The 24,227-nt window shown below is 40.6% G+C and overlaps 1 protein-coding gene across 12 annotated transcripts in view; it reads left to right on the forward strand.

The window, feature by feature from the left end:
- TRIM2 (tripartite motif containing 2) overlaps window positions 1-24,227 on the forward strand; it is a 120,966-nt gene that overhangs the window by 24,685 nt on the left and 72,054 nt on the right. For 4 of the 12 annotated variants that reach the window (XM_015285268.4, XM_040698643.2, XM_046939798.1 and 1 more), the window contains exon 1: window positions 22,315-22,395. The exons of 2 other annotated variants lie outside the window; for them this stretch is intronic. The gene's annotated coding sequence lies outside the window, so the exon portion shown is untranslated. Of the gene's footprint in view, window positions 1-1,554; window positions 1,856-2,270; window positions 2,478-22,314; window positions 22,396-24,227 lie in introns of those variants that run through there. 6 more of the 12 variants (XM_040698641.2, XM_046939808.1, XM_046939806.1 and 3 more) reach the window with 3 other exon arrangements.

Raw genomic sequence — 24,227 nt, forward strand, 5'->3', positions numbered from 1 at the left:
GGCTCTAGGAGAAAAACAGAGTTGATAACACACTGATATTTATAGTTGCTGTGAAGCAGTGTTGTACAGAGCCAAGGCCATTCTCAGCAAAGTGTCCAAGGAACTGGGAGGGAACAGAATTACGAGAGCTGACTGAAACTGACCAAAGGGATATTCTGTACCATATGACATCATGCAGAAAGAGTTTTGAAAGGGGTGGCAGTTCAATGAGCTCTCTTCCACTGCTTGAGGGGCTGGCTGGGTACCAATCAGGGGGTGGTGAGCAATTGCTTGTGCATCACTTCTTATATACATTCATTTATATACATATATATAAAAATTCATAATCGTTATCCTTTTCCTTTTCTCTATCTTAGAAAACAGATTTATCTCAACCCACGAGTTCCACTTTATTTTTTTTTTCCTGACTCTCTCCCCCATCCCACTGGGAGATGAGGGAAGTGAGCAAGTGACGATGTGCTGCTTAGCCACCTGCCAGGTTAAACCACAAGACTTGCCCAGACATATTCTTCAAACTCAAGTCCTAGTTTTTGTGCAAACAGGTAGCTCTAATTTCTTAACCATTTGGCTTGTGATGTCTTTTACCAATAAAAAAGCTCTCTACAGGCATAGCTGGCAGGGAGGCACACCCCTACCTGTTTCACAGGGGTCACTAACCATTTGTTACATGACCACCACTTCATGTCATTCCCAGCCATGCAGGTTTTTAACCACCAACTTAGAAGGCAAGCCCTTCTCAGCCTGCTCAGCCCAAGTACCAGGGCCCTCTTCTTCCCATCTCCCAGATAGGATCTGATAGATCTGCTCTCTCTGCTGTGGTTGTGGATAGGTTTGTCTCCTCTCAGCTGAGAGAAAAGCCATATAAACAATAATTTGCATTTTCTGTTTCTGCTCTGGTGCATGCTATGCCTCACTGACTCATACAACTCTTTTCAGGCACTTCCTCAAGTTTTAATGTGGCACCATTTCATAATGTGTAATAAGCAACAGTGAGGCTGGTGTTTCTTTTTTAAACAGAATAGACGTAGTGAGATCCCTGTTGCTGGAAGAATACATAAACTGAAAAATCCTCTGCACTTCAATGTGCAGTATTGATTGCTGTGATTGCTGTGCTAAAACCTAATGTCAGCTGAATGTCTTCTTTCCTCCTCACTTCCCACAAATACAAAATAATAGACCTTGTTTACTGGAATTCAGAAGGGGTTTTGTTGTTGTTGTTGTTTTCTTTTGTGAGCGGTGCTCTGACAGTGCCCCTACACTCATTTAATTTGTAATATCATTTGTGCTTTGTATTTCAAATTTAGATAAAATTTTTAGGTAATTATGTTTCTTGCCCCCAAGACAAATCTGCTCCAATTTTATAATGAGAACTTCGGCATTACCTTATTATGAAAAAGAATCTAGGCCGTATACATTACATAAGGTTGCCATAGTAACACTTTCTCCGGGGAAAACCGACTATCAGTAGTTTCCACAGAAACCACTCCCCGCTGAGACAGGTGCCTCCAGGGGAAGTGAAGGGAATATAAATGAGAGAGAAAGGCATGCACAGATGTCATAAGATCTCTGCAACATCCCTGCATTGTTGCAAATTCAGCCATTTCTGTGTTTATTTTTAGTTCATAGATTTGAACTGTATGACTTGCACCTTCTCTTGGCACGTAAACTCTGCCTTCCATTGAACTGGTTGTGCAGATGGAGGTATGGGAATTCTCCATGTTGGCAGTGAAGTGACCACATCTGATAAGAAAGTCCAGAGCTCTAGGAACCACTGTGCATGGGAGGATTTAAATGGTAAATGGGAATTTCCCCCTTTTATTAACTCTGCTTTTCTGAAAGAAGTCAACAAAGACAGGTATGGAAATAATTCCTTCTGAAGAGTGGAATTATTGACTAATTTGTCTGATAATGGTTTTGTTCTTTTGGGGTACAAGCACATGCGGCTAGGCAAAATGTATAATTAAAGATCAGGGTGTCTTGAAAAGGAATAAACTCCTAGAATTTGTTAGTTGACAAAAAAAAAAAGAAAAAAATAAAAAAGGAGCCATTTCTTTAATGTACTTCAGTGTCACTGAAGGCAAGTATGGATTCATATTTCTGAAACCCTTTTGCACATTTTTTCATGATTAGTGTTGATTGGTTTTATTTTTTTCTTCAAGAGCGATAAAATGATGACATACATTTAAGGCTTAATGTGGCCATAGCTACAGATTAACATACTGGCTACTTCATCTTCATCCTGTCATCTCTCTGCTGCTTTATGGGAAAGCAGGATGACATGGTTATTAAATCTGGCAGCTGTGTTGTATGTGCATGGGAAGCAAGCAGAGCACAGCATATAGAAAATGAGTGGCTTTCAGATAACAGCCTTCATTTCACTGCTACTGGCTTGAAAGACAGACAGAAAAGCTCTTTCTCCTTTTTGTAATCACCAGTTGCTGGAACAGTTCGCAAATACTACAAATACAGTGGCAAATGTAAGTATTCCTTGCCTGTGCAGTGCTTTCAGATTGCTAATTGGTATTTCTACCTTGGTATTCTGCTTGGAAAAGCAGAGGGATGAAAGCTGAAAAGATCCTGAGAGTGAATGCTTCTCTGCAGTATTGTTTCGGCTTTCAGTGGAGAAGCTGCTGAGAGAAAGGGATGTATGAAAGCTTTCCGGAACAAATAGTTTGCAGTTGTGTTTGTTTATTTTCGGGACATCTGCTTGCCACTTTGCGAGGGGAGAAGCTAAGCAAATGCAGGAAGTGCTTCTAGATAGATTGTTTTCTGCTTATGTTAGATAATACTAGATAAGCAGTAAGAAAGAAGCTTCAACATTAACAAGCTGCTTGTGAACATGCAGGAGAGCATTCTGTCATGGTATTTTTCACCATGAACCTTTAAAAAATTCATATATGCAGAACCAGACTTCTTATTAACAATCTCAGCAGTACCTTATTATTGGAAGTACAAACAAATAATCATTGTAAGGGGCACAGATCTGACCTTCTAAGAACAATGAACATATGATGGCGAGCAATGCATGTTTTTAACCCATTTTACTCTGTTTGCACATGAAGAGAATATTTATCTGATGAGTGGCATGGAGGCAGGACAGTAAGGTGGTTGGGAAGTAATGGAGTTGCACGTTTCTCGGTGCTGTGTTGATACCATAAAGAGGAGAATCTGCATTTGTTAGTGGGATTTTTTGATCTTGTGCTAAGGAAGAAACAGTGTCATGTTTCTTAACTTTCTTTCTGATTCAAAGCTTCTGTAGTACCATCGTCCTATGGAGTTTATGGGTAGTAAATTCTTATGCTGTGAATTATATCTGCTTATTGAAAACAAGTATACAAGTATACATATCAGATAATTGCATGAGAAATACAGGATGTAGCTGGTTTGTTTGTATTGCCATGTCATGTTTCTTGCTTTGTTAACATGATTTGTTATTTCTTAGGCATACTGTAGGCTTTTTGTGAGCCTTGTGAAAAACTCATTATAACAGTTAACAGGCAACTGCCATTAAGCAACTAGAGAGATAACTGTTCTCTATAAGGAAAGGACTAAACATATTCATAGTACTACTACTGTGTCTCTAATGCTGTTGTAACACAGGTTATATGTTTGGTTACATATAACTTGAAGCTTCTTTTTAGTTCTTCAGCTTCATTTTGCAGATGTATACATAGAAATGCTGGTCTTCATTATCACAACTGAAAAGAGGTTTTGGAACTTCTCTTCCTCTCGTCTCCCTTTTTCCTCATATACAGGAGAAAAAAATTCAGAAATTCATATTTTCCATGAAACTAAGCTGTGAAAATGGTCATTTCTGATGACAACTGTGGAGCTGAGTGGCAGCTAGCCAACTGCTGAGGCAAGCGGTGACCTTTCAGGACAATGTCTCTCACAAAAATGTCAAAATGTTAAAACGGCAGACATCAAATGCCATGTGCATAGGAAAAGGGTTGTCAGCTGGAAGGCTTCATCTGAAGGCAGTTAATCTCCTTTTTGCCTGGATTAAACATTGAAAGCTGCTGCCTAAATCTATAAAACACAAGAAATAATTTATATGTGTCCTGAATCATTTCAGAAGTTCTTCTGGGAAGATCTGGGGATGGATAAACATTTTCAGAGCTGTTTCATTGAAGATCTGCTATGGAGTGTCTAGACAGATGTCCAAAAAAGCAGCCTCTTTGCCTTTTCTTCTGCACTTTGCATCAAATACCTGTTTTCCTCCCAAATCTCTCATCCACAATGTAAATTGATTTTGATCAAAACTAATCAGTGCTCATTGACGTGCAGCAGGATGCTGAAATTCTGATAGTGTGTGCAATGACTTTTAGGCATGTGCACACTGAATATTAAACAATCTCTTAGTGTTGCAGCCCTGAGGTGAAACCTCATTTGTAATTACATGCACTGATGCTTTGTAGCTTACTTTGAAGGCACTGAAGTCTAACCATTCTCATGCTCGATGATGTGTCAGCTTCTCACAGACACCTTTACCCTCTGTAAACAGAACAGAATTAGATCGGTGATGCTTATTGCCAGCACTGTTGGTTCTCTCCCTGCCAAATATTTCTGAGAGGTGTGAAACTGCCTCATCCTTTACCTCAGCCTGTACCAAAGCAGTATGTGTGGTTCATCAGGAAACTTTCAAAACAACGTTCTTTTGTCACTCCATGTTTTCTCTCTTGCTACAAGCAAACAACTTTTTTCCATCTGTGTTTTAATGCTCTTCACATCTACTCTTAGAGGAAGCCCCCTCACCCACTACCTATTTAAAACTCAGAGCACTGCATTCCATGACCACCTTCTTGTTTTGGACAGGCTGTCTCTCCATATTGATCTTTCCTTTCCAGTCAGTATTCTGTTATCACTTCTTCTGTCTTCTAATTCCCTACAAGAATTATGAAGCACATGAGGTAGGTAAGGACACATTCCCTTAAACGTATTACAGAAATTAAACTTTCATCCTCTTGTCATCTTTTTCCCTTCTCTCCCTTTTTCCCTCCTTCCTGTCTTCTAATTTTTATCTGCTTTCACAAAAACACATCTGTGATTTGGGACTTAAAAAGATTTAGAAATCATTTGGTCTTCCAAACAGAGCATTATGCTTACTTAGCTGAGGAATAAAACAGTAACTTACATATGAATTAATGTGACCAATTACAATAAAGCTATCTAGCCAGAGATTGGGATTTTAATCTTCAAATAACAAGCCATATGTAGTTATAATCTATTTTATTATACATGATGATGTGGAAGAACAATTAAAATAAAGATGCTGCTACTTCTCTGTGGACTTTTTGTGAAGAAGAAAACTGAGGAGAATAACTGTATATTCATCAACAGTTATAATTTGTTTTAAATCTAATTATACAGAGCCTGACTGTTTACAAAAAAACAAAACAAAACAAAAATGCAGTGTCAGATCAGCTCACTAAACTTGTCAGTCATTACAACTGATATGAAATTCTGACTGCAGCAGTGGCATTATCACTTTATTCTGCATATTACGTTATTATTACTCTTTACTATTGTTGTAGCACCAAGGAACACTCTTACTGGAATAGCAGTGTACACAAAGGTATATACAGGTACTGCATAGAAACAGAAGGTAATCCTTGGACTCAAATCATTTACAAGCTGTCTTAAAAATAAAGCAAGAACTTAGCCACGAGGAAAAGAAGCAAGTATTTAAAACGTCATCCAGACGTCAGAACCCTTATCATACAACAGGTTTTCTCATTTATCTTTTTATCTGAAGTCAGAATGCAGAACATTATAACCAAAGTGATTGTTAGGATACCAGATATTAAGAGGATGCCTAGATACAAGTTAAAATTGTAATTAAAATAAGCAAATGACATAGACTTACTGTTGCTTTATTTTAAAGCTATTTTACCGAATCACATGGGATAGCTATATTGGGCTGGAACTGCTTAGCTATGAAGTTAACAATGCATATTAATTGAAATCAACTCTACTGACCAAAGCATGACTACAATTACAAATAGTTGTGGAGTACTGATGAACCAGGAGTACCAGGTTAAGAAGGTTCATAATAATCTTGATTACTAGGGCAATAATATGCATTATGAGGTTCAATGAAGAATGTTTACTGGCGTTTACTTACATGTCTGTCAACGGTTTATGGGCTGGTTCGGCCCAGTTCCATGACTAGTGGGGTAAAGGGATTTCCCAAAATCCACACCTCCAGAAAAGGGAAACAGGGGACCCCAGAATAATTAAAAACAGGGGCAATGATCTGAGGAGAAACAAACTAATTTACTAAATACTGTATCGGAATGCAAGATTATACACTATAATACAATATAATTAGAACTGAAGCTAATAAATCAAATATAATGAGACAGTATCTGAAAGCTGTAGGCCTTACAGTAGCACTGAGGCAATGCGTGTGGTTGGGATGAGCAACAGGGAGAAGAGCTGAGGGAGGAGAGGGACATCAGGTGACCTTGCCAGAGGTTGTATCTCCTCTCTGACTGCAAAGCCCACTGGGGTACGTAGTTCTTCTTCTGGAACTGTAGTTCTGCCGGGAACTGGAGTATTAACACTTTAACTCCCAGTGCACTGCATGATGTTATGATGCGGAATACCAGTAACCAAAAATCATAAAACCATGACAATGTTCTAAATTTCAGTGTTAATTATTGGAATGCAGCAGCAGTGTGACACTTGGCTGAAAGACAGTAATTGATTTGTCAGGGATCATGAGCCGTGACTCAGGCAGGTGAACAGTGGGCATTATATCTGTGTTTTCTGTGTCGCACATTTTCCTCATCTCTCTGCTCCTTACCCATCTTCAAGTAGATTTCAAAAGAAGTCACGTCTGTTAACATCACATTTTCTGCTACCTTTTGTTTGAAAGTTATAGTGTGAGGTAGGCAGTGGTTTTTTTTTTTTTTTTTATATCTGTAAAGTAGGACTAAATCTGCCATCTTCCATCAGTCAGAAGTCAGAAGGGCTGCAGGGAGGATCTGGGGAACTACAGGCCTGTTAGCCTGACCTCAGTGCTGGGGAAGATTATGGAGCAGATTGTCTTGAGGGAGATCACGCGGCATGTGCAGGATAACCGGGGAATCAGGCCTAGTCAGCATGGGTTCACGAAGGGCAGGTCCTGCTTGACCAACCTGATCTCCTTCTATGATCTAGTGACCCGTCTGGTGGATGAGGGAAAGGCTGTTGATGTGGTCTACCTAGACTTCAGCAATGCCTTTGACACTGTCTCCCACAGTATTCTCCTGCAGAAGCTGGCAGTCCGTGGCTTGGACAGGTACACTCTTGGCTGGGTAAGGAGATGGCTGGAGGGCCAGGCCCAGAGAGTGGTGGTGAATGGAGTTAAATACACCTGGCAACCGGTCACGAGTGGTCGTGTGCTGGGGCCTGTCCTGTCAGTATCTTTATTGATGACCTGGATAAGGGCATTGAGTGCACCCTCAGTAAGTTTGCAGATGACACCAAGCTGCCTGAAAGTGTTGATCTGCCTGAGGGTAGCGAGGCCCTACAGAGGGATCTGGATAGGCTGGATAGCTGGGCTGAAGCCAATGGGATGGGATTCAACAAGACCAAATGCCGGGTCCTGCACTTTGGCCACAACAGCCCCAGGCAACCCTACAGGCTTGGGGCAGAGTGACTGTAAGACCGTGTAGAGGAAATGGACCTGGGGGTGTTGATTGACACTAGACTAAACATGAGCCAGCAGTGTGCCCAGGTGGCCATGAAGGCCAATGGCATCCTGGCTTGTATCAGAAGTAGTGTGGCCAGCAGGAATAGGGAAGTAATTGTCCCCCTGTACTCAGCACTGGTGAGGCCGCACCTTGAGTACTGCATCCAGTTTTAGGCCCCTCACTGTAAGAAAGACATTGAGGCCCTGGAGCATATTCAGAGAGGGGCAACAAAGCTGGTGAGGGGTCTAGAGCACAGGCCTTATGAGGGGCGGCTGAAGGAACTGGGATTGTTCAGTCTGGACAAGAGGAGGCTCAGGAGAGACCTTATTGCTCTCTTTAACAACCTGAAGGGAGGTTGTAGTGAGCTGGGGGTCAGCCTCTTCTCTCGGGTGACTAGTGATAGGACTAGAGGGAATGGCTTCAAGCTGCGCCAGGGAAGATTCAGTCTGGATGTTAGGAAATACTACTTCTCTGAAAGGGTGGTCAGGCACTGGAATGGGCTACCCAGAGAGGTGGTGGAGTCGCCGACCCTGGTGGTGTTCAAAGAGCGTTTGGATGTTGTGTTGAGGGACATGGTTTAGCGAGAACCACTGGTGAAGGGTGAACGAATGGTTGGACTGGATGATCCTGTGGGTCTTTTCCAACCTTAGCGATTCTATGATTCTATGATTCTACTCTGTGATTTACAATGCTGTATTACAATATTCTATTCCATTCTGAAGATACTTCTTTTATTCAGTTTGCACAATCTTTAGGTCCTCCATCATAAGGCAATATTGTAGCATGTGAATACAAGCAATAACTTAACTTAGCAATGTAACTCACATAACCAAGCAAAATTGTGTAATTATTCTTTCTGAACATTTATATTTTGCAAACCGCTATGACTTCTGGGTGCCAGTTTTAGTATGAGGGCATAAACCTAGCTGTATATGCAGGGATAATGCTAAAGAATCCCAGAGGATCAAGGTGCAGTTGGAAAGATACAGTACCTTGAACTTCCAAGTTTTTCCTTTCAGGTTGAAACTGTGCTTTGCAATAATATCTTCATCTGTATTGACACTGCAACTTGCATAGCTGTGGCAAGATCTGCAAAACTAGCAGTGGGCATTGGTAGTAACAAAAATTTAGATGTATTCTGACAGCAGCACAGCTGCCACATCTATAAAGCAATCACAAGACTCTGAATGAATAGAAGATGCTGAACATGAATTCTTACTGTACTCATTAAATGTCTTATTTTTCCTTCCATACAGGGAGCAATAAACAAAACTGTTCTGAAAGATAATTTGCAACCATGCAATTAATCATAAATCTAGCTTGATCTGGTTGGATAAAGCAGTGTTTTATCAGTCTGGTTAGCCAGTACTTTGAAAGGATTTTGCAGAACTCATTAGTTCAGGAATATTAGGGCAGGTGCCTCATTTATTTTTTTAAGAGAAGATACCATGATTCCCAAATAGATAAGCTGGAAGGTCAAAGGCAAAACGATTTATCCCCAGGAGCTGTATGGATTACTGTTAAGAAGGTTATGAAGTCCTATCCTACAATTCATATATTTCAAAGCATCCCTAAAAGAAATGATTTTGAAGATGGTAGATCAGAAGCAACCAAATAACTGCAGCTTGTTTGTCTTTTAGAAGGAAGATTAAACTTAATGTAAAGGCTTCTGTACTTTTTAGCTGTTTTGACTCAACTAGGGGAGTCATTCGAAAAAGATAAGCATTCTTTCTGTTCTGTGTTTCTGTTTTTTTATTTTTGTTTGTTTGTTTGTTTGTTTTCGGTTTGGTTTTCTTCTGATTTGTCTGTTTGTTTGTTTGTTTTCATCCTGATTCACTGTGAATTCACCCAGGAGGCTTCTTAAAGAACCAATCATAGAATCATAGAATGGCCTGGGTTGAAAAGGACCACAATGATCATCTAGGTTCAACCCCCCCTGCCACGGGCAGGGTTGCCAACCACTAGACCAGGCTGCCCAGAGACACATCCAGCCTGGCCTTGAATGCCTCCAGTGACGTGGTATCCACAACCTCCTTGGGCAACCTGTTTAGCTGTGTCACCATCCTCTGTGTGAAAAACTTGCTCCTAATATCTAACCTAAACCTCCCCTGTCTCAATTTAAGACCATTCCCCCTTGTCCTATCACTATCCACCCTTGTAAACAGCCATTCCCCTTCCTGTTTATATGTTCCCTTCAAGTATTGGAAGGCCACAATGAGGTCTCCCCAGAGCCTTCTCTTCTCCAAACTAAACAAGCCCAGTTCCCTCAACCTTTCCTCATAGGAGAGGTGCTCCAGCCCTTTGATCATCCTAGTGGCCATCCTCTGGATCCATTCCAAGAGCTCCACGTCCTTCCTGTACTGGGGGCCCCAGGCCTGGACACAGTACTCCAGATGGGGCCTCACAAGAGCCGAGTAGAGGAGGACAACCGCCTCCCTCTCCCTTCTTGCCACCCCGTTTTTTAATGCAGCCCAGAACATAGTTGGCCTTCCAGGCTGCAACCACACACTGCTTGCTCATCTCCAACTTCTTGTCTACCAGGGCCCCCAAGTCCTTCTCCACAGGCCTGCTCTCAAGATCTTCTCCCATTTTGTATCAATACCTGGGATTGCCCCGACCCAAGTGCAGCACCCTGCACTTGGCCTTACTGAACCTCATTAGGTTCATATGGGCCCACTTCTCCAGACTGTCCAGGTCTTTCTGGATGTGTTCCCTTCCTTCCAATGTATTGACTGCACCACTCAGCTTGGTGTCGTCCACAAACTTGCTGAGGGTGTATCTGATGCCATCATCTGTGTCGTTGATGAAGATGTTGAACAGCAGCAGTCACAAGACCAACCCCTGAGGGACATTGCTTGTGACTGGTCTCTAGTCTGACACAGAACCATCAATCACAACCCTTTGGCTGCGTCCAGCCTACCAATTCCTAATCCATCAAACAGTCCATCCTTCAAATCCTTGCATCTCCAATTTAGAGAGAAGGATGTGGTGAGGGACCATGTTGAAGGCCTTGCAGAAGTCCAGGTAGATGACATCCATTGCCTTTCCCCCGTCCACTGAAGCCATCACTCCATCATAGAAGGCCACCAGATTGGTCAGGCAAGATCTGCCCTTGGTGAAGCCATGCTGGCTGTCTCGAATCACCTCTTTGTCTCGTATGTGCCTTAACATAGCTCCTAGGAGGATCTGCTCCATGATCTTCCCAGGCCCAGAGGTGAGGCTCACTGGCCTGTAGTTCCTCAGGTCTTCCTTTCTCCCTTTCTTAAAAATGGGAGTAACGTTTCCCTTTTTGCAGTCATTGGGGACTTCACCAGACAGCCATGATTTTTCAAATATGATGGAGAGCAGCTTGGCTGGATTGCCTGCCACCTGCCATGCCACTATCCCAGCAGATATCTGGGTGGTTGAAAACCCTATCAGGACAAGAGCCTGCGAGCACAACACCTCCTGCAGCTGAAGCAAGAAGCCTCATCAACAGCCTCCTCCTGATCAGGTGGCCTGTAGCAGACCCCAAGCACCAGATGCCCTTTACTGGACTGATCCTTGATTTTCACTTACAGAGTGGGTAACCAAACGAGCTTCCTCTGCTGAATGCATTGGTAGGAACTAGCTTCCTTTTTGGTTTGGATGGAAACAAGTTCACTGAAGTATGTCTTCAGTTCAGCCTCAGCAGACAAATAAATAATTCCTCCGGGTTAGCAAGGCTAGGATTTTTCTTTTTGAAAAAGGAGGTTGATGTGGCTCCCTTGATATTCTGAGTGCTGCCGGGCTGACACGTCTGAATCCATAGGCTGTTACTGCTTTGTTACAGCATGTCTAACTCTCAAAGAGATTTTAAATCTGTCATTAGTTAATGCTGAGGCATTATGCAATTGCTATGTGAAAGCGAAACAACGAGTCTGAAAAACTATTAAAGAATTAAATCAACTAAAACTCTAATTATTCTAGTATGCTTGGGGTTGCTGGGACAGTAAAAATATTAACCTTGAGACAAGATGCAGCCACATCTACAAGTGAATGTAACTCATCTTGTATATTCTCATGGCAAAGTTTTACCCTAAAGGGGCTTCCAACCATTGTCATATTCTACCCACAGAATGGCAAAACAATGCTTTTCTTTACACAATGAAAGCTGTGCAATTAAAAATGGAAAACAAAGGATGTGTTTCATCTATTTTGTTTTTTGGTGCATGCTCAGAGCTAAAAGAATGAAGTTTACTACAATGAGAACTTTATATTGTGCTTATAGTGAACACTGTAGCATGGACATCAGAGACCTACTAGAAATAAATAGTTATTGATGAGGACGGACATTATGCTCATGGTAATTACTAGGAGACTTATGATGGCTTGTTTTGATTCTGACCTTGGTTCTACACGTGGGGAGATAATAATGGCAGCTAATTCCAATTTCTATAAATGTTATTGTTTAGTCTCAGTACAGTCAAGAGGGGACCACACTGCAAAGAGCTTGTTATTCTTGTATCTCAAGAATTATGAGTTCACATACTTGGGGCAATTAAAGGCTTAAGGCAACGTTTTTAACAAAACAGTTCTGTCCTTTAAAAGTTTTCTGAAGAGTTTTGCTTTGCTTTATCACTGAAGATGCGAGAGCAGTCAGAGGGAGAGAGGACCTCATCTGATTTCAAGTGCTGTGGAAAGCAGAGAGGAGAAAGTTGTCTGATGCTCTTTGATCCTTAGCCAGCAAGCCTCAGAAGAAATTAGCATGGGTAATAAGCAGCCCTGATTAATGGAACTGGGAAAAAGTTACTTAGATCTTTCAGCATCAGAGGTCCCACACTAACCTGATCCTATCTTCTGGAAAACCTTTTCCTTTAAGTGTACTTCCTCTCTATTTGTCGCTGAGGAAAGTTTGAGGATGGTCAGAGCAAGAGGTAGCACATCACTGTGTTGTCATTTGTGCTTCTGGTGAGCTATCCAAATAGAAGTATTTACTAAGGAGAGCTCTAAAGAGCTCTTCAGCTGCTTGATTTAATTGGTTATGGAAATTAAAAGTAGGTGTATGGCTGCCTGTCACACTATAATTCCCCAGGTCAGTGAACTGCTGTCTCTTTACTCAACTGTGGGAGGGTGTATGTACAAAGAAGTCCCTAGCAGTTCGTTTATCTCCTGAATAAGAACAGTTGCTCAAATAGCCCAACTTTCATGAGGGAATATTTGACAAAGAGTGCAGCTGGGATGTGGTTAGTTTTGCCAAAAGGTGCAATGAATGGCTTCATTGTTTTGGCTAATTTATTGTTAGCAACTTTATTTGCTACAGACAAAGTAGGAGCCAACTCAGTGACAATACAGTGACAGAAGAGTATCTTTTTCCACATCTTGTCCAGAGGTCCAGAGCTGCCAAACATAATTCTGAACAGGGAACGGAACACTAAGGAAATAGTGTTAGTAAAAATATGCCAAAATAAATAAATAAACAAACCTAAAAATAAAAATAGTATTTTGTGTTGGGGAAGATTTACATGGGAATAAGTAAAGACACTGCTTTTTGAGAGAGTTACCCATAGGAATACTTAACTCAAACCAAAGTGGTTCTTTCCTTCAGTGTCTTGCAGGTTTAGTTTGGCCTCTTCTGCTGAAGTGGATTCAGTGAGCATTGTTTAGTTTTTTTCTCTGCTGCAAGGCTTACATTGAAGGCCATTTCTGGTACAACCTTACGTATAAATTTCAATGCAGTTCTAACATCTCTAGAGGACTTTACAGAACATCAGTATTTGTTTTTCTTTTTGGATCAAATTTCCTACCTGAATGGGATTTATATTTTATATGTTTACATGTTATCAGTCTCCTCCTCCTATCTGGTAGACTCATCCTTTTTTTGCTGTCTTTAACCTATCCTTAAAATTACAAAGAAATATAGGTTTAAAATAATTGCATTAATTCAAGCAATTGCTTAATTTTAGCAATTATCAGTGCCTCTTTCTGGGAGATCTCTTCCTGCTTGAATCAGTAAGTCACTAAGAGGAAACAATAATCAGTTCAAAGCAAGAATCCTCCTTTAAATATGCCACATAGCTGACCTTGACAAATATGCAGAAAAGCATAAGTGAATACAGAGAAATTCTCAAGCCCTGCTGTTCATACAGACACTCAGTACTAGGCAGTATTGCCTGACTATAGATTTTGTTCCTTGCATGCATACAGACTGCAGTGTGCAAGCTATAATCTAATCCATGTCATAGACAGAGACAACACAAAAGCCCTGGCAGGGCACTGGTCTGTAATCAGCTGTAACAGTTTTAAGAGAAGTCAGGGAGTCCTTGCTCAAGGGATGCAGCAGAACGTTCATTACTTGTGGAGCAATAAGGTGACCAAATGCTGAAAGAAGTACTTTATTATTATGTTTTTAGAATGGCAGGTAAAAAAACAGAACTACAAGCAGATTGAGGTGAAGGTGATTTCATATTATTATAAAATTTTCATAATGATGCTGGATCTGTACTACAGAGACTTTATTTTTTTCTCATTCTGCGTATCTTCTGAAAGCCTTTACTTAGATAGCATTAGTATTGTTTTTGCATAAATGTTTTTCTTTTAGTTGCTAAAGATAGAACACACAATATCCCAAACTACTTTACTGGTCAGCCAATATTTCAAAATACTCTAAGTTCCTTCCCCCAAATAATGTTAGCAAGAAATCTGTGTAAATATATTTATTTGCAAATAAAAAGCTACTAAGTTAATTTTATAATCATACTGAATGAAATGTTAAATATCATCATGTTTAATTCTCAGTCATGTTCTTTGTACTTCCATAATAATTACAAGTATGTTTCTAATTGGATTTTTCCCCCTAACTTACAGTTGCTCTATCTAGATATAGATAGATTCTTATACAACTATTTTCTTATAGACAATGTTTTAAATGCTTGCAGAACTCTTAACAAAATATGTACTTCTGGAGCATTATATCATTCCATGGATTCCTCTTCTTGTGAAATCACTGAAACTGTATGAAATGGAACTATGGTCTTTCAGTATGTATTAGTTCAGTAGTTTCAGTTGAATTTTTTCAAACATATGGAAAATATTGATAGCACTGGTGCTTTTGTTCTGCAGTTATCCATTTGTCTCTAGACTTTTTTGTTATTCTTGTCTTTAATAAGAACCTTCGTATACTCAGTCTGCTAATATTGTCTGTTATCCTTTTTCACTGTGGTTCTTACATATGTGATTGACAGAACTCTCTTGGAGTAATTTGATTTCCACTTCTTTTTTATTAGGCTACTATATTATTATACAATATAATTAAATCCAGACATGGGGGCAGTTTGGTCATGACTGCACGACAGCTTTAGCCACATGCTACTTGGATCAGGGATTTTTATGTTTTAATTGAATTCTCCTGCCTGGCTGAAGTGTATAATGCTCCCTGATATTAAGCTTTTCCCTGTTCCTGCTATTCAAACCCCTATAACAGAGGTTTGCTTGCAAACTAGTATGGCTCCATTTTTATAAGGAACAGGGTGATCACAGGGAATCTGACTTGCAAACACCTGGAATTATCAAAAATTCCCTCTTACGGTCCATTTATGTGAGGATGCTGTTGTGTTTGCTTGCAGTCTTCTGTAAGTGTAAACCACCACCTTTTAAAGCTATCTCTAAAAGCATTTGTTCATTCATATGGATGATTCTGACTTTTGTTGTGCCTCTGCAGTTCCATTTCAAATATTTAATTATTTAAGTGTTTCCACATGCTAAGTAACTAACACATTCTCTAGGCTTGCTAGGTAGAAAAGCAATGCAGATGTAAACTGGGTGTCACATTTTCCTAGTAACCCCCTCACCCTAATTCAGCACCTAGACAGCTTGCATAAAACAGATGGGTAGTGTCATTCAAGAAGAGGTAAACTGCTGATTTACACTGAGAGTGAGAAGTGATGAGGGGGACATGTCACATCTGCACTGTGAAGTGCAGACCACTCTAGCCATTATTCAGAGCATGTGCATGTATGTGGGAGCATGTGTATGTGAGGGGAGTTAATTCCTTTTAGTTCCTGGTTAAATCCCTGACTGACCTCACTGATGTGAGAGTGAAATCAGCAGGAGTTCTCATATGCTTGAGAGGAAGGCACATATTAAAGTGCTTTCTTTGAAACAAGGTCATTTTATTGCTAATTGAGCATTTTTCCTGTGATGGGCAAATACCTTCTTTTCTCTGAGCATCCTTTGCTCTTGTTTGCAAAGGTTTGGTCCTGTGCCAAGCAAATGAGGGGGATATTTATGGCTGAGTTCACAATGAATAGGGAGACACTGCAGTCTTCAAAGGAGTCTTCTAATTTTTCGTATCTCTGTGTTTTTTATCATCAAGGTCTTCACAAAGAATGCTTCTGAATATTTTCCCTGAGTTTTCCTTAATAAGCAGGGACATCTCTACCCAGAAAAGCATGAGGAAAAAGTTCACATTACAAAGGCCATACCCAGTAAGGGAGATAGCATACTTTCCCATATCACTTTTTCTGTTCCAAAGATACTGCTTGAAATGTTTATCTTGTTATCTGGAAAAACATTCCTTGGAGATAAATTTTCTTGTGTCATTTTAAATTATGGTGGATGTATGTGCTCCTGGTGTCAGTGGCTCCTTTTGGAAGTACCTGACACTCCAAATGTAGGTCTGATCCAAAGGCAAAGCATTTGTACTTATGGAGTATATTTGTGAACTCTAAAGCTAATCATAGCTAAGGGCTGCTTCAGCAGCATTTGAAAAATGTCACTAGATGTATCATGTTGTGTCTAGATTGATTCAGAGAATTTAACAGAGAAATGGCTGTACATCATGACTCAAAGGAGCTCATAGCCACCCAGGGTATAGGAGAGGTTCATTTAGGGCAGCATGGTCTCCAGCACAGGTTAATTTATTTTGCATGTATAGTGTCAACAATAGCAGACAGCTATTTTAGAGATAGTTTAGGTATTTCTTGCTACTCAGGACACAGTGCAGTCTAGACATGCCTTGAGTCTATAAAACTCTGATTAGCAGACTACCAGGTGAGATGGGAAACTGAGGACCATACCCTGCAAGTAGGATAGAACACATCTGAATGGCAAATGGATGGCCAACGCAAAGAGTATTTTGTGTTCAAAATGCCTTCTCCAGGCTCTGTGAACCACCTCTTGAACTCACTGAAAATAGGGAGAGAACCTGCATAAGAGGGAGTGTAAGCCTGCAGATTTACTGTGCTCTATGACCCCAAAGTAAATCATTATCCCCAGTGCATGTATTTTTGGAAGTGCCTCTCCTTTTACCGGTATATTTGTGTTATGTTTGGAATGAGTGACCTTAGAGGTGTCAGAAAAGTAGAACCAAAACTTGAAGAAAAACTGCACCAATTGAACTGGATGGAGAAAAACAACCCTGGCTTACACTCCCATTTTCTTTCTCTGCACCTTGATGTTGCCCAACAGTATTTAATTGGCACTCCAATCAAAGTTCACATTGAAAGCGTTCAATTTTCCAGCCAAATCCTTTTGGAAATAAAGTCTTGTTAAAGTAGTTGCTTATGTTTATTGGCTCTGCAAAGATGACTTTCCTGAATCAGTATTGGAAACAATAACAGTTCATATGTCCAAAACATCTTCAATGAGAGTTTCAAAGCACTGTAAATGTGTTCACAAAGTAGTTTCATGAAATAGGTAAGACATAATATTGCCACTTTACATAGGGGTATAAAAGTTACATCACTGGTCCACATCTACCTAGAATACCAGTGATAGTCTGTTGTGAGTTAGCAACACGACACAGGGTTCTCAGGCCAGGAAGATTTCTTTATTGCTGTGATGGTCATGATCATGATGCTGTGTATTCATGCTTATTCTTCTAAGCAAATCTTTTTATATTCTAACATAGGTATTCAGTACATTTCCACTAACAATCCATTGGCTAGAAAGCAAACAAGTTCCATAACAAGTCTTCATAAACAGCAGAGAGCTTATCTTATGCCTAGGTACAAAACACCCCTCTTTATTCAGACCCTCCGTCTCCTTTCCAGAGTCTCATTATCAGCGAGTCGACATTTGATGAGGCTGAGCTGACCTCTCCATCTCCCACAATAGTTAAATTGGATAGAAATTATCTGGCAGCTGTTTTACCTCAACTATATTACCTTTTTTTCTCCACACAGCTTCCACTGCTGTTGTATTTTTTTAACATTATAGTTTTATAGTAGTATGCTGCATTTTTGCTGCTGTAATGGAGATAAGCAAGTCTGTGTGCAACACACCATTGTTTCCACTATTAAGTCCCAGATGGTTATCTCTAATTTGATCTGATCCTTGGTGTGGTATTACTGATGAGCATGGAGGATGCATGACAAGCCTTAAAGATATACAGACTGTGAATGGAGAGCTGGCAGAAAAGAGGACATCCCAGCAAGACTTCAGTGGTGTAGGAAGGAGAGTAGTTGCATGTCTGATCTTTCTGGGTAGAGAGCCATGAAGAGAGAGGTGCTGACAGCAGTTGTTTCACCAAACCATTTGGAGCACAGGGATAATTCCTGTAGTAAGATGTGACCTCCAGGGGCAGGACAGATCCCAAGCACCTTTTCTGGCATTTTCTTGACTTCATGAGGCGCCACAAAAGGGTTAAACAGCTCCACAATTTGTCCCTAGCTCTCTAAGTAGAAAATGGTCCTAGAGCTCAAAGGTCAAAATGCACGTGGTCTGAGCTGGGACTAAACTCAAGTTCCCATTGACCGCGGCCTTGTGTGTTAGCGTGCTGTGTTTGCACACGATCTTTTCCCCTAGCCATTTCTACAATTTCTCTCTCTCTCTCTCTCTCTCTTTTTTTTTTTTTTTTTTTTTTTTAAGAAAAAATGGAACAATTCATGTACAGAGTTTCACTTTTGTAACTATCTAAAGTCTTTTGTTGCTTGAGCTTGTGTGCTTTCTGGGAATAGCTTGTTGACCCACTTTATAATTGAAACTAGGCCAGTAAAACATGACAAAAAGTCTTCTTGCTCCACTCCACTCTGTAGTGTCTATGGCTACTGCTGGGTAAACTTGAGAAGTCTGCTTCCAGAGGAGGCATACAAACTGGCCAGGCTGAGCCTCAGGGGAGCTGAAGTTTCTGGTTGGACCTTCCAGAGGGTGAGAGGGGCAGGCAAAATGATGTCCAGCTAGGATGGTGTTTGGAGAAGAAATGGTAGAGGGTGAGACTAGAGAAAGAGAAATAAAATAGTTTTACTGAGCAAAGTATACATGGTAGAAGCCAGATGCAAAGATAGCAGGAGAGAAGGTGACAAAAACAAAATGTTACTCCATGCAGCCTGTAACATAGGGAGTGGGCAAAGTTCAGTTCTGATGATTCATATGTTTTCCTTTTTTACCCTTCAGAATTTTTCTTCAATTTTTTTTTCCTAGGAAATCAAATTTGTTTTGTATGCTTTCAGAAACTTGCATTTAATTAAAATAGAACCTCTATTTGAAAACATTTTGTTTAAAAGATTTTAGTGCTTGCTGGAGAACAAGGAGGTGTTCTCGAGAGCTTTGGGATCTTGTGTTCAAGAGTGCCATGATTTTGGGGCTCGTAGTTTTAGATCCCACCCCAAAATGTAGGATGGTTTCTGGGGATGATAGCCAGGTTTCTGCTAATAGAGAAAGAAAATGGTGATTCCATCTCCAGCTCTTTACCTCTCCTGCTTCCAGCTACAGGATGATTTCTTTCATTTGCTGGATCTCTCACTGTTTGATGTGGCAGAGATGAGTCTAACCTATTTCAAACACTAACCTGCTTGAAAAATATATCCAGCAAATAGAATTGTCTCTGTGAGCTGTCACACCACTCCTGGAGAAGTGTGTGAGGAAGGGGACAGGCCTGTGCAGCTGGGAATTGTGATGGGGAGAGAGGCAGGATTACCCCTTTGGTAAAAGCAAGTTATTAAATGGGCTTGGTTGCCTCAAGAAGCCTCAATCATAGCTGGCACTTGGGCTTGCACCCTTGGCAGTGCTGGTAAGAATTTTCCTGTGTCATAGAAGGACAAAGAGACAGTTTCATCATCAGCATAATTATATGAGTGGAGTAACAGGAGTTATACCCCGAGTGACTTTGTTTAAAGTGTGCTTTTTCAACAAAGTCCACTCAATCAGCTAATTATTTTTGTCTCCTTTGTTTATTTGTGGCTACACTGAATTAGCATCTTAAATAAATTGCCATAAGAATCAGAGATGCAATAGCTAGCTTTCTTTCTTTTGTACATCTACAAACAGCCTTTTTATATCAGTCTTTTCACAATCTGGTGTACTCTGTTTGAGCACTTGATCTATTTCCATCAATGTATTTTGGTACCCATACTCTCCCTTAAAAATCAAATGGTGGAAGATAGTAAGATATGGCGTACAATTGACTGAAAATTTCTAGCACATGTAATTTACATGTACTGATGAAACGTCTTTCTGAAGTGACATGTAAAATATTTATTGCTCCTGACGTTCATTCGGATACATTATTTCTATGTTTTGTGAGCTGTGGACCGTAGAAAAGAAAGATATATTGATTTGACCAAGCAGGGTGTTCTGTGCATAGAAGGCAAGGTGAAAAAAGGGAGCTTTGTAGGAAGAAAGAAGGCTGAAAAGGCAGGCATTGTGATGACGGGAGCAGTAGGAGTGGGTCAGTAAGAAAGGAGAAACTCTGAAAAGGCCTTGAAGCTCTGGACAAGAAAGCTTTTGCTTTCATGGTGTTGTAGGCAGTGTGGCTGGGATATGAAAGAAAAGATGACCTTAGATGCTGAATTTTCTAGGGACAACAGTTCAGGTGCATTGGGAACAAGATCACATCCCAGTAATCAAAGTGATTAAAGTAATCAAACACTGTGATCACAGAGTGGATCTGGGCAGAGATCAATTACTAAAAATGTCAGCAGAAAAGAGCTCTAATAAAATAATACTGTCAGTGTGGATGGCTTAGGGTTAACTAAGCAGCGGATCTGGATAAAAGTATAGGCACTGTAGTTTATATGCTTGTATGACAGCTGATGGAGCCATGCAATCGCACTAGAATCTCAGATATCACTGAGGAACAGGCCTCACTGTGAAGAAAAACTTGCAACTGTAACTCAAGCACATTGTGACACAGCCCTATGTGCCAGAATTCATGCACAGCCTGTCAGCAGGAGCCTGAGAACTGCTATATTCCTGCCCATCCAAACAAGGTGCGAACTTCAGCATCTGCTTTTGCAAGGGCTCAAATCCTAGACCAAATTAGGAGGGGAGGGAAATGACTATAAAGACGGCAATGAATGTAACGGCCTGACTTAATTTACTCCCTGAAAAGGAAATTAAAATTAGGAGCTATTAAGGCATTTATTACAATATGCCTAGAACACATAGTAAGGACCAGATAGATAGACGCAGAAAGCTGAAAAATAGAATCTCACCTTTGCGAATGGGAGCCTGCACGGATAAATAGTAAAAGCTGAGGAAAAAAATAATAGGAAGTAGCATGCTTTGGGAGTGTGAGAGAGGAATTAATCAGAAAGGTCAGAGAGAAAACAGTGAAAGCCAAGGAAATGACATGGTATTGAAGAAGGATTTTAATTATTTCCACAGCAGGAAAATTGCTCAGAGAGACCATGGCTGAAGTACAAAGAATGATATTAATCCAGGAAGCTATTCCGAGCGAGTGGATGAGACTGATTTTAGTGGCAGACAGGACTCACAGACAAATTAGAGGCATAAGAAAGTAGGACAGGGGAGGGATGAAATGAGATCAGCAGCTGTACACATTATTCAATTAAATAGGAACAATTCAGTTCAGGCAACAAAAGGAGATAGGAGCTTAGAGAGACAGGTGGGTTCATAAATCGCTGAGGGAAGATCCGAAGGAGGCTTATGTTTCAGAGTGCTCACTTCATGCAATAGCTCTTCTGTCTCTCTGTTAAGTTCACTAAACTGACATAGAAAAATTTGCTTCTGTGCTACATTACCTTCCTTGAAATGTCAGCATGAAGAGAAAAGAGACAGTAAGTTGCTAAATCAGCTTAATCATTTCACAAGATCTTACACTAATGTGCTCAGGTTGTGACTGTGCTCTCCGGGGGAGAACAGGACTGAAAGACCAAGCAGGTAAGGTGGAGAGGAAAAGAGGCATCAGCAGGCATCAGTAAAGGCTGGGAGGTCAGGTCCAGAGAGGGGGTCAGGGTAAGACACTTGTGCCAGACAGCTGAGAAATGACAGCATCAGCAAACTAAGTGTGTTAGGAAGGATGAGAATATGAAAAGGGTGTAAAGAAGAAAAATCAGAGACTTCTCAAGTTAAACTTCTCTATCAAGGAGGTGGGCTTGACTTACGTCACAAGATTTGTTTGTTTGACTGATCTAAAATAAACAAAGCATGGGGGATGCTTGTGGATTATCTAAAGGCAGTAGTATAAATACACAGCAAATATGTGTTTTTCCTGAAATTCTTTTTCCTTCTGCCTTAAGCATTTTACTGCCTGGCAATAAGTTGTCAAGCCCTAGTCCTTCCTAGCAGCCCCTTTTGTTCCTCTGCTTAAGAATGAAACACGGTATCTTGAACGCCCAGAGCGTGAAGAAGCTAATCATTGGCTCGCATTGTGGCCAGCAGGGCAGGCCCGCCTCTTTGGCTTGTGCTGACAAGCTGCTTATGTTTGTGCAAGGCCGCCCTTCAACAGAGCGGCCTGCTGGCCGTAAGGGGACTAACTGTCTGAATGCTGCTCCTGCCAGGACTCTATGGAACTGCAGTAAGTAGAACTTCTTACTCTCCGATGCTTTTCTCATAGGATTTTCTCATAGGACGGATGTTTTAGCAAGGCAGATAGGTACTGTCATACAGAGAGGCAGCTATTAAAGTATTTTCTCCTGTCTGAAGTAAGAGTTACTTCTTTGTATGCAGTGTCATGACTACATGGGCTACACTATTTCAGTCTCAAAGGAGACCTTCCTAGGAGGCAAGAGGGAGAAAGTCAATAAGGACATAACCGATTTAAAATTGAGTTATATATATGTATATACACAAGAGTTTAGTTCTTTAGCATCTTGTTCTCCAACCAATTTAAAATTGAGTTATATATATATATATATATATATATATATATATATATATATATAAGAGTTTAATTCTTTAGCATCTTGTTCTCCTTTTTAGTGGTGTTTCCAGTACTTAATCATCCAGCTGTGTCTCGAAGAGTAGCAGTTTTTGCAAGGTCATCAATGACATTGCATGAAATGGCTAGATATGAGATACAGTAAAATGAACGTTGTCCATAATGCTGATAGGTGCTGTTGTATTCTAAGATATATGCCTAGCTGTAGAAAAAGCCAAGTCCTGTTCAGGGATTTCAGTCCACTTTACTGGCTGCTATTAGGAGAAGTTCACAGCTCTATAGAACAAAAGACTGCAGAGATGGAATGAGCTTGACTTTTGTCTTTAGTGCCATTTTTGATGTTCAAAATTTTACATACAGTAATCTGTTTGGGTAGTATGCTTCAACTTAATCCTGCATATCAAATACTGATGGGCTTTTCAGACTTTCTCATCCTTTCCACCTGCAAAGAAAATCATCATGTCTCTGTCGGAGCTGGGCACCATGCAGAACCTCAGACATTCTCTGCCCGTAAAGCTTTGGTCAGTCTGTCTAAATTTCATGTGTTAGCTGCAGAGCTCATCTTCAAATCTCCTTTTATAAATGAAGAAAATAGAAATATGACAGATTAAGTGACTGCTATGACAATAGAGCATAGTAAGCATCATCACTCAGCAGTCTGAGGCTGCTGGACTACATTATTTATTTTTCTTCCTTTCATTTATTTTACAAAATCCTACTGGACAGTGCTAATGGTAATTTCTAGGGATGTCTCCGTGTACCTCCTGAGGTTCCAATTAGCCAAGAGAAATACCTCGTGCTTTGGCTGCTTATCTAATCTGCTCTGAGCTTGAAACTGAGTGGAAAGCATCGAACAGACCAAGATGTAACAGTATTGTTGGTGCTGCTTCCCTTTTCTGGCATGGCTGGAATTACCCCGTACGGCACAACAACAGCAATTCAATATTGCCTCCTTTCTTGAGGATCATCCTAGCAATGTTGAATTGCTACTGTGGTCTATTTCTTCAGCTTCCTCCTGAACTAGAGGTGCTAAGATCTGTTCAGATCAGGCTTTGAGTTCAAGATACCTAGGGAAAAAAAAAGAAGCTGTCACTGTATGTGTGTTCACAATGCCTATTTTTAAAGTAACAGAACTAATCCAAATTTCAATCAGATTCCAGTTAGCCTTGGGTTATGACCAAAAACCAAAACAAACAAAAACCCAGGGGAGGCATGATGCCAGGTTCTTTCTAGCTTGCCTACATTGCCCTCTGTGGATGGGCCCAAAAGGAAGATTCCCTGAGAGCTGTGCATTTGTCTCTGCCCTGCTGCTCATGTTTTGGGATTTTGCACTGTGTCTGCAGACTGACCGAATGCACTAGTAGACACAGTCACATTTACAATATAGCTACAGTCATGTTGTCATTCAGTAATACAGCAATTGATGCAGCTATTAATTTGGGGGTGACGAAAACGCTGACCTCTTACTT

This window comes from Gallus gallus, chromosome 4 (genome assembly GCF_016699485.2).
Source record: "Gallus gallus isolate bGalGal1 chromosome 4, bGalGal1.mat.broiler.GRCg7b, whole genome shotgun sequence".
NCBI classification, from domain to species: Eukaryota; Metazoa; Chordata; class Aves; order Galliformes; family Phasianidae; genus Gallus; species Gallus gallus.